Source organism: Dunckerocampus dactyliophorus, chromosome 4 (assembly GCF_027744805.1).
Source record: "Dunckerocampus dactyliophorus isolate RoL2022-P2 chromosome 4, RoL_Ddac_1.1, whole genome shotgun sequence".
Classification (NCBI taxonomy): Eukaryota; Metazoa; Chordata; class Actinopteri; order Syngnathiformes; family Syngnathidae; genus Dunckerocampus; species Dunckerocampus dactyliophorus.
This window is the reverse complement of record NC_072822.1, coordinates 9437447-9449186: the sequence shown is the minus strand read 5'-3', so window position 1 is coordinate 9449186 and position 11740 is coordinate 9437447. Positions and strand designations below refer to the sequence as shown.

At 40.6% G+C, this 11740-nt stretch overlaps 1 long non-coding RNA gene across 3 annotated transcripts; it reads left to right on the top strand.

The window, feature by feature from the left end:
- Positions 1-850: 850 nt before the first annotated feature.
- LOC129180480 (uncharacterized) lies at positions 851-10453 on the top strand. Of its 3 annotated transcripts, none has more exons than XR_008570157.1 (4): positions 851-913; positions 1375-1827; positions 3415-3486; positions 5033-10453. It is a non-coding gene; the product is annotated as an uncharacterized LOC129180480 (long non-coding RNA). The 3 variants fall into 3 exon arrangements; XR_008570159.1 differs by having other exon boundaries at positions 854-913; positions 1452-1827; XR_008570158.1 differs by having other exon boundaries at positions 885-1827; positions 3335-3486.
- The last annotated feature ends 1287 nt before the right edge of the window (positions 10454-11740 follow it).

Below are 11740 nucleotides of genomic sequence, written 5' to 3'. Positions count from 1 at the left end.
ACAAACATGGTCAACTGCTTTTGTCGACCTGAAATTCGAGACCTAAAGGAGTCAGTTCAATGAAAAATCGCTGCGTTTATGTCGACATGAGATCTTCCTCGCTAACAGTGAGAGGCAACAATAGCAGCTGACTTCCTGTTCAGTGCAAAGGAAGCCTCAAAATAAAAGTGTCAGTATCAACCTAGATTCTACAGCACATTTAAATATTTTTGAGCTCGCTAACCACCTAAAGAAAGATTTCCGCAAGTACAACAGCTTTGTTGTCACTGTCAAGACACATAACGAAATTATCGCTGCAGCTCTGTTAGCTTGGGTTCATAAAATATCATATGAAAACTAGGGCTGTCAAATTATTTAAAAATTTAATCAGCTTACACAGTTTTTAAATTAATTAATCATGATTAATCAACATTAGCAGCGATGTCTGAAATATGCCAATGTTTACTGTATTTAATTAACAGGAAGATAAATGACAGGACAGCATTATATATATTTGTATATATTATCTGAATATGTCAATCAAGCTAAAAGATACCACACAAGTCTAAAAATCTATTTGTCTAACACTAGTCAATAGTAGCAGAACATTTGAATCACACTTTAACCCCTTATTATTATGATCAATGACGGGTTGCGTTCAAGACATCGCGTAATTTAAGGTAAATTGACTTGTTAAAGTGTATTTTCCAGCATATGTAAATGTAGCAAATTGTACATCCGAATTAAGCGTTACGAAGTAAGTAATAGGAATATCCACGTCATGTTTTTCTTTATCTTGCCGTTTATTTGCACACACACACCCACATATTACGAAGCTCTTATGTGATGTTCGGCGTGTCCCTGAATGCATCTCGCCTTCTTGTGATGAGAATCAGGAAGTGTCATTCCCAGGATGAACGGACGAGAGGCTTGTGTGAGTCGGAGATACATACAGTATATGGTGTTGGAATTGTTCTGTTGTTGATGTGTTCAGGTCAGAATGAAGTTTTAGAAGAGCGGCAGTCTCCGTGTGACTGTGGCATCAATGCAGGCGTGCTTGCTCTGGTGCGCATGCGTTAATCACTCAAAAAAATCGAACGTGATTAATGACATAAATTAGTTACCGCCGTTAAGACGTTATTTTTGACAGCCCTAAACTAACAAAACACAGTTGTGTGGAGCTGGTTGACAAGAAAATATGAATTAAAGCTGACGTCATTGTTTCAGTGACGCCATTGATTGTACAAGAGCAATGATGCTATTGCTCATTTTGATGGACACCGTGTATATGCCTGTTACAGTTCATCTATTTGTGTGTGTGTGTGTTGTGGATGTCCAAATATTGGTTGATAATGTGCATGGTGAGGTGTTTATATCATATCCATCATGATGCAGGTTGAGGTCACAGCAGTAGAGAGATGGCACGGCTATTGCTCAGCTGAGACGCCATTAGTAATGCTCTTTGCCCATAGAGGTGTCACATGCTAAATGACCCTGAATGGGGGTTGCAGAGATACAATGGTCCTGGTGTCGATACCCAGCCCAGCCCCCACACCACCCCCTTAAAGTCAGCACCAACAGACATTTTAGGGTGGGTACAGCATGGACCCCATAGTGCTCCTTGTAGGTTCCTCAAATGTGAGATGTGCTGTTAAAAGTGTCCCGTTTTTTTCTTATCCCATTGGGCCATATGAGCGAGCATGAATGGAATTCACCAGGCTCTGCCCAGGTGGGTCCAGACTTGCCTCTGCTCGTCTTGGATGGCTCTCTATAATCTGAGGAATGTGGATGAGGGATGCCTGGCCTGCCCATGATGGGCCAGAGAGATGGACAATGTCTGCTTGAAAGGTACACACACACACACACACACACACACAGCACACAACATACACACACAGGGTCCACACCCATCTTTATCTCCAGCGCCAGATGACCTCCTCCTTTGTGCTGATATTAGGCAGACGGGGCCCTGGCCTTGTTGTGCTCACTGGCTGATGTTACGTGCTTTAGTTTTTCTCCTTGTTTACTTTCATATAGTAACACAAAATGACATCTTTTGTGTTGATGGACTACAAATAACAAGTAGTGAAAAACAGACCTTTATAGGGCAGAGAACCACATTTGGTAACACAAGTCAGAATGGACATCATCATAAGGCGCTAGCATATGATTTCTCCTAGCCGATCAGTGAGGAAAGGTAATAACAGCGTATTTGTTTCATTAAATATTGTACAATTAGTTCCTGACTCTACCGTGATAAGTGAATTTCCACAAAGTAGGATTCCATCTTTGTAAATCAAATCTTTTCGAAGATAGAGCATAGAAAACCTGTTTACGACCTTCTAAATATGTTTTTTTTTTAATTATTAGAGCCCTCTAGGCATGAAATAACACCCCATAGCCACCTTTACACTCATATTACCCAATATAGTAGACATAATAAGAGGAAATACGCCATTTAAGGCATAAATAAGGCTTGTGCTTGTGTGTGTTGCAATAAATGTGGAAGTGACGTCGAGCACTAGCCCGAGCACGAGATTTTTATTAGGGATTATTGTGCCTGTTATTCCAATGATCATGTCTGGTGCTTGTGTGTCTTACAGAACATTATAGTAACGTTACTGACTACATATAATCCACAGCGTCTTTGAATGCATCTTCTGAAAACCTTGTATTTGTATTTTAGTTCATTTAGCCATTTTTATGCTCGAAAATGTTTTATTGAGGCAAAACTCTGTAAAGTCTGCTTCAATGTGCAAGGTTTTGACGAATAATAGGCCGTATTCAACCATGAAACAACATACTTAATGAAATTTGTATCTTTTAGAAAACCTTGATACAGTGAAGCCGCGAAATTCAAATTGCAAAGTGGCGTTGGGACGGACTGTAAACAAATGTACATTATTTGTACATATTGCGGTACAGTATACTGTATCTTCTCATAGGACACTACTATAGAAAGTAAACTTATTTTAGAGAAGGCATACTGAACAGAAGTGACTGCTGTAATGTGAGCTGTAATAAACCTAAAGAGGAAAGAAAAAGTACATGTGAGCGAGTATTCACGTTGGCACCAGCAGTTTTCTATTGGTCGAAAGTTTCTGTTCAAGTGAAGGAGAGCTACAGTACCATACAAACAAGCTACTGTATATATGCCCCTGTGAGACCCTACGTAGGACTTACACATTCCAGCACGTGTGCATAAATCTCTCATGATTTGATACACATCAATTATTTACAATAAACTGCCTACGTAGTCGTCCCTTCTAATGTTGTCCTCCATGCTCCACGTCGTGTTCACCCTGTTCCGGCGCTTCTCCTCTTCATCGCCGCTTGTTTTCATCTCCTGTTCCAGTCTGCCATGCCGCTCCCCCCCCCACTCTCCAATCCACTTTGGTTAACCACCTTCTTCTTCTTCTTGGTGTGGGACCTCAGGGATCAAGCGCAGCACGCCGTCCCACCGGGCCGACACGTGTCTTGGCACTAAAGTGCAGCGCTGCAGGCAATGTATATATCTCCATTTGTGTTGAAGTATATTGATTTTTCTTTGCACATACACACACGCACACACACACACAAACATACATAGGACAACACTTTTTGCTTTCGCCCTATCTCATTATTTCGACACACAGATGGTTCCTTGAATGTACTGGTCTCATGTTGGCCCGGTAGACAAGGATTCACTCACTCCTTCATCAATAAGCCATCAGTATTGATGGACGGCTGAGTACATCGGGAAAATCAATACCTGATCTCATATTCGGGGGGTGTCCAAGGCCTGTGTTGGCAGGTAAAGACATGAAGACAAGGCCAAAGCAGGGCCATGTTGACTCACATATCTCTGACATATTCTGTACTGTTCTGATTCTCATGAGAATGAGTAGGAAATGGTACAAGTGGCACAACTATATATTTTTTCCGTAACTTTAAACCAGAGGTGTCCGAAGTCCTGAGGTGCATTCTAAAAAATACATTCAAACAAAAACCAACAGCCTCCTTCCTGAGCCACCCCCTTATCGTGGTGGAGGATGTATGTTAGTATGTCCCAGTAATCCTAGCAGATAAGTTGTCGGGGGCTGTTGTGCCCCTGCTGGGGTCACCCATGACAAACAGGTCCTAGGGGAGGGACCAGACAAAGAGTGGCTCAACAGACTTCAATGAAGAGTAAAAATAATGTACCTAATTTTCCCTTGCCCGGATGCGGGTCACCGGGGTCCCCATGTAGAGCCAGACCTGGTGGTGGGGCGCGATGGCGAGTGTCTCGTGGCCGGTGCTACGGCCATCTCTTTGAAGAAGAAAGGGGTAGCAAAGTACGAAGGTAGCGTCTGTTACATTACAAGTGTAATGTAAAGTTTCCTAGTTAAGACAGGTTGCAGGGGGAGCGGTTTAAAGGAGACACATTGGTGTGTGTAGTGATGATTATGCCTGCTGCTGAAGTTATTGCACTGTGCAAGATTTCATCTTGTGCCTGTGGTCCAAGATGGCATTGTGAACAAACTGGACAGTATTTTGGATGCTAAACAAGTGGGCTAACACAAGACAACAATTTTAGCATCCAAATGTTGGTTGTTAACCGAAAAATGCGCTAACCGGGGTGGATGTTAACCGAGGTACCACTGTTTATTTAATTATAGAAGAGCTTTACTTTATATACTAGAAAGCGTGTCCATTAGCTTACCTGGCCACAAGAGAGAGTCCACATATATGAAACAGCTCGCAGTGTGATGCAATGCAGTTGTGCACCACTGCAAACCGCGTGATTAAACATTGTTTAATGTATAGCTCTCTGGAATGAAAACTGAGCAATGCTATCTTTGAAAAGGCAGCATATTGGATACAGTTTTTGTCATTGGAATGTTGTGGCTGGTGGATTTTTACTCAAGTGAAGTGTTGTGTTTGCTCTTCTCTTCCTGGTCTGTTGCCAGGTGTTGCTTTTACTCTTTGAATGCAACACAAAGTACAGTAGACATCTATATGCCTGCCTTTCTTATTCTCCGCTCAATAAATTAATCTTTTCTCTCTTTATGTGCTTTTTTTCTCCTCTTTTTAGCTTGAATTGAACCCATATTGCTGAGTCACTTGACAGTGAAAAGCCCAGCAAAGAGAAGCAGAGCGAGATGAAGGAGAAAAGAGCTCTCGGCAGGTGGTGGGCACCGGCGCTGCTTCAGCCCGCCGACTCCTTTCAGCTGGCACACAACTGCTCGGCTGCCACTGAGGCCCTGCTTTCCATCAGAATATTCCCCCCGTCTCTTCCCCCCTCTTGAAACCATAAATGAGGAGAACAGGCTTGGGCGGGAATAATAGGATCTTTTCTTTGCGCCTCTGCCATGTGTGAGGACAGGAACAATAGGCCGGAGCGGGAGGGGAAATGATTCAAAGTGAGAGTTTCACCTGCTCCCTTCCAAGCCGGGCCCTGCTCCCTTTCACAGCATGCTAATGCCAGTTCATCTTCTACACTGCACTACTGTAAGCTCACTCTCTCTCACACACACACACACACACACACGCACACACACTTAGCTCTTAGATCCTTTTTTCTCTTTGTGATGGACAGTTTAGATGATTGTGACTACAGACCTTCATTTTGGTAATCACACTCATTATCATCATTCAGCCATTTTCAGAGCTAAGAATAAGTGGATGACAGGCTTTGTGCTGCAGTGTGCCAGTTGGGATGTGTTTTTTGTTTTTTTTTTTGTTTCTTCGCTCACACTAACAGTTGCTATTTTTCCCCTTGAGTACACAGAAACTTTTCAGGTAACTTTTTCTGTAAACATCTAGCGATAGAACCATGTCATTTCTCACAATAACTGGAAAGCGGATGTTTTATTTATTTAGTATCATGTTCAGTTTAAAATGTATTTTTTATATTTTTCTAAATTATTTTAGTCCAGGGTGTACCCCGCCTGTCGCCCGAAGTCAGCTGGGATAGGCTCCAGCATGGCCCCGTGACCTGAAAGAGGAGAAGTAGCATAGAAAATGGATGTATGGATAATATAATTTTAAAAAGGTACATATTATGAGCATATCATTATTATGAATGATAATGTTTGACATTCCTGCCCAAACAAAATAAACACAAATATTTTAATGTATTACAATAATTCAGTTTTGTCAAATAGTGGTGGGTAGGATGGGGACCAAGAGAGCCAGTGGGGATTGTTCTTCTAAAGTTTCTTCAAGGTTAGCAGGTTTATTCATGCTTGAACAAATTGGTGCCAGCAACTTATACAGTGGTTTGTACAGTTCATTCAAGTTATATTATTTCAAATTGGGAGGGCACGGAAAAATGTCTGTCCCCCTGGACGGGGCATGACAGAATAATCTAGAACCAGTGCAATAGTGTATTTTTTATGATAATGCTTGTTCTGTATGGATAATACATTCATGGAGTACACTATTGCACACTACAGTTGTGCTGTGCATTTTTGCATGCATAAATGATAGTTAACACATGGAAATCATTTCAACACGTCACTTTCTCATTCAGAATCCCGCAATATTCATCACTCTCCAATGAAAATAGCTATCTCCAATTTTATTTGACAAATAAGGTGGCATATAAGGTGGCATAAATACTCACGACATTTTGAAATACATGCTTTTTACAGGACAGCACAAGAATGCCAACTCAGTGAGCATCTATATCTATCTATCTGTCTATCTATCTATCTATCTATCTATCTATCTGTCTATCTGTCTATCTATCTATCTATCTGTCTGTCTGTCTGTCTGTCTGTCTGTCTGTCTGTCTGTCTGTCTATCTATCTATCTATCTATCTATCTAACTATCTATCTATCTAACTATCTATCTATCTATCTATCTAACTATCTATCTAACTATCTATCTATCTGTGTGTCTATCTGTGTGTCTGTCTGTCTGTCTGTCTGTCTGTCTGTCTGTCCGTCTGTCTATAGAATCCACACGAGTGCCCCCCCTTTCATTGGCCTTTTGGATATGTGTGTGTTTTTTTTTTTTGTAACGCCATCACAGAAGGGCACCAGTGATGGTAAAAATGAAAAGTGTGATTATAACCATAGAAGTGGAATTGTAACTTTTCGCCACATGGAAAACGTCTCTTTCCTGGCTGCTCAGTGCAATACGGAGACTAAGTTGTCTTTCATCTTCTGGAGAGACTCAGCTCCGAGGCACCCATCATAATCTCCCGTGCATGTTCATCACGCATCATCAATATACAGTACACTTTATTGTTTTGAACTTTTCCTATGCTCCAGGTAACAGCTTAAAGCGTATAAATCTCCTTCTCTGCCTCTGTAGCACCATCAAGAAGGGGAGAGTAGGTTTTTTTGTTTTATTATGCAGAGGTTATCTTCTTTTTATGCTTGTATGACAGCGTAAAGAATGTTAAAATGTTGCTTGATAAAGCTTATAAAGGATTTACAATGGTGACAGTTTGACCTTGGAATGGATTATTTGGACATCCCTTACTTCGAATGGGAAAACCTGTTTCAGAATGTGAACAAATCAGAAGTTGTCCAGCATCCTGGACTGCGTTCAAGCTTCAAAGTTCCACGCCAATGTGAAAAGAAGTCACTAATGAGTCATTATTGTTAATTGCGTCTCCGAGGCAATTCAATTAGCAGGAGTGTTACATTAAAGTTCAAATTTACAACACACGTCAAAGTGGTGGGCACTACTAAGTGTCCTCTAGATGTTATTGTTTGTCATTCACCTGAGCTCCACAGTCACACACAAATAAAGACGTCAATAAAATGTAGGCAAATATGTTTGTCTCTTGTGGAATAATCATCCTAAATTCATTGGCTGCTCTAATCTGATCCCCTTTGCACTAATTTGTTTGCATCTCCGTGTTTACCGTGTGTGTGTGTGTGTGTGGTGGTTATAGCTTTCAATTTTCCCCGGTGCTGAGTGAATTAAAAGGTGCCCCCTAATTTATCATTCACAGCCTCACTTTAATTGTTAATCCGAGTTTGTATGTACTCCCACTGCTATGCATCTACGTGTGCAAAGACTGCTATTCAATTACTGCTGCTGTAATAGCTCATTTAATAATGTCACTTATTAAGTGGGGGGTGTTCAACGCAGCAGCAAGGTATGCAAATGCGTTCTTTCAAAATGACATGCGCAAACATAAATTAAACTCTTGTTTGGTGGCCTAAATGCTGCATTCGGATTCCATTTCAGTGTTAGATATTTGAAAAAGACAATTGTTGGCGACAAAGTGCTTATATTATAATGGGAGCCATTTCTCCATGTACTTTTTCTCCATCATTAATGATGTGTGGACACTCTTGCTAAGGATTACTGGGTCGATAACCACAAAGTATCCTCCACTTGTTTATAATACTGCTGACCGGTAATAAGGTCAGCTAAAATTTGTTAGAACTGTCTTCAGAATGCCATATGAGAAAAAGTGATGAAAGAGGCATCATTTTTGCCCATGTTTGGCTCTCAAGTAAGAGTATGAAAAAGTATTAGACACTATTTCAGATTTAGAGTGCTCTTTCTTGTAAATAAGTTTGTAAATACATGTCCCATTATTATTTATTGACAGATTAGAAAAAAATATATTTCAAAGGTGACTTTGAAAGGAACAACTACATTTACGCTTTCTTCATTGTCATGTCTTTCTTTCTCTTGTCTTTATCTTTTACAAACCTGAGAGTCCCTCAGGCAGTCTTTTCATGTCCTAATGTTTGTAAGTGTAGTTTCTCAAAGATATGTCGAGAGAGCGGCCAACACCCTTTTGTTTTTGTCTTGAAGCCACCAGAGTGCATTGTGGGAAAGTGGTCATTGGCAGCCTCACCCCTGGAAGGACTGTTTGCACAGCCCTTCATGAGCTTATGTCCAAAGGTGGCACAAATCTCAGCTTGTCATTCATTGACATAACAATGCAACAATCCAGGCATGTTTTAAAAACCTTTTTTTAAACATTTTAACCCCAGAAATGTACTGATTTTTTTGGTCGATTACAATACAGTACTTCCTTTAAAGTTTACTACTACTAGTAGTACTACTACTACTACTACTAATAACTAGGGCTGTCAAAATAACGGTAACTCATTTATTTAATTACGTAAAAATGTTTAGCGTAATTAACGCATGCGCACCATGTTAAGCCACCCCTCTCTGTTGTGACGGGACACAATAGTGTCCCGTTTATTATGCGTGTATGTGTAGTCTAAATAAACAAAGACAAAAAAAAAAAGTAAGTGGATATTGTTATCACTGACTATCGTAACTCATACTGCGAAAGTACATTTTTCTGCATTTTAGTATGCTCGGAAATCCCGGAAAATGCCTTTACGCTCAAAACACTGAATTGAACTTAAAGAATTCTGTGATGTCTTTGAACTCAACCCATCATGGCTCATAATAACACGGTTTAAATGTTCTGTTACTATTGAAGAGACTGATGTTTTAGATTTTCATGTCTTCTATCTTTTAGCACCATTTCAATTTCCAGTTCATAGATGCAAATATATAAAATAGTGTCCTGTCATTTATCTTTTTTGTTCAAAAAATACAGTAAAAATACACATACAGTGTTCCCTCGCTCTATCACGGTTTACCTTTGGCAGATTCGCTGTTTCGCTGATTTTTTTTTTTACTACAACATTTGAACGCTGTTACAGGCCGAGCCTGGCCCTTTAAGAAGAACTGCATTGGGGGAAGTTGGGTGTCTCTCTCGTCTGTCTGCACCGCCCATTGTTTCCTGCATGCTGCTTGGTTGTAAACCATTGCCAATCAATCTCCTTCGTGCCGCCCTGCGTGTTTCCTGTGTCATCACTAGCTTGCTTGCTTGCTAGCTTGTAAATGAATCTTAGGTTCAAAGGACTGCAGCAATATGTTTTAACCAGCATACAAAAATGCTCCAGTACAGCGGAACGCCGCCAGGACGAAAAGGCACGGTTGCAGGAGAAAAATACGTGTGAGGGACTTAATTATTTCTTGTATCCTACCTGTGGGTAGATCATTAAAATTCAGGTTTGAACTTCTTTGTGAATGTTTAAACAAGAGAGACATGTGAGACAATGTTATTACCTGTCTGAGAAAAGTGTATAAAGTGTAAGGTGAGGGCCTTTACAGCCTTAAAACATATATAATCATTGTAAAAAAAAATAATTTGGGTGCTTCGTGGATTTCACTTATTGCAGGCTACTTTGGGAACCGAATCCCTCGTTGCACATATTTTGTTCTTGCACTTATTTTGTTACTATTATTTTTGCAAAATATGCTATCTGTTATTTGTATAATATATTCATATATTGTTATTTTAATGTTTTCATTATTATAATTATCTCTCTTCTCTGATAGAAATCACATGGTATTACTGCCTGACAGTGAGATCTATCAATCTGATCTCTTTTGTGCATTTTGATGCTTTTTTAACTTGAGATGTTCTAGAATTGATATCTTCCTTGCGTCTGTGTGCACTTTCCAAACATGCACTGAGCATTTGCTGCAAAAAATGAAACCAGCGGTTCAATAAAGACATGCATAAATAATGCATTGTGTCATTATGTGCTGTGTACGATATAAATATAATAGAAAAACATGTTTAAAAACAATCCATGGTTGTGTGTGTGGTTTGTTGTCCTTGCAAGACTACCGTGATGTTTTCACACATGTTGCACGTAATGCATTTCCATAAACATCAGTGGGCCCACATAAATGTTGCCGTGAGACTAAAAGGAGTTGAATCGGGTCATTTTTAGATTTAATGCACCTGGTGTGCTTCTAATAACAGAAGAGCTTCTCCTGACCCCGTGTTGAAGACACCATTACTATGCTAATGCTTACACAGCAGTTGTGCCAGCATTGTTCACTCAAAGCTTCCTTCAGCGTGCCTTGATGCTTTTATGAGGGAGGGAGCGGGTGCGTACGATGAATGCACATGCACGAGTATGTGTACAGTTTGTGCAATCAGATAGCTTCTAGCAGATCATGCTGAGTGAGTGAGTGGCAGGTGCTTCCAGGAGGCTTCTAGAAGGCTTCTCCTGGTTCCAAAGTTTCTCCATGCCCTCCCCCAAGGCTTCTGGCCATTGGCTGTCAGCGACGGCAAGAGAGAAACAGCGAGAGAGAGAAGAGATTGTTAGTGTGTACTGTATGAATAATTGAGGAGAGAACCAGTGAGTGAAAGGCAGAGATGTGTAAGCTAACCTTTTGGTTGTCTTACTATCAACATACCACATACAGTATGCTGCATTCAAGGCTACTTTCAAGTAGGAAATATCACACTTGGCGATCACAAGGTCCAACCTCCAAGGTTGGGCGTCAAAAGTAAACAAAAAATGGCTGACGACAATCAGCAGATCATTTTTGAAAGACAACTTAGGCCCTGTTCATGCGGAAACGTTCCGCGACGGAGTGCTTGTTTACGTATGTGTTCCACAGTGGAAGAAGATGCGAGCGTCTTCATCATTCAAATTCATGTAAAAAAATACGAACTATCCCTTTAAGTCTGGACTCTGCTGTACTCATCTCCACAATCTCCAGCGGCCCTCAGTGTCCTCTTGGACAAAAATGTGTCGTCTTATGCCAAGAAATACAATAAACACAGGGGACCCTTGTTCTCGTCTGTTGATGTTTGGTAGCACATCTTGTCGCCGTAATAAGTTAAAGTGGAATAGCAGCTGCCCTAGTAGAGCTGTATCGGTACTCCTCTTTTGCCTTGTCGGTCTTCACTTTGCTGCAGAGGCCCTCAGTCACCTCTTGGATAAAATCTCTTCTCTAAAGCTTCCATAGTTTATTTGTTATAGTGTGTTTTGTTTT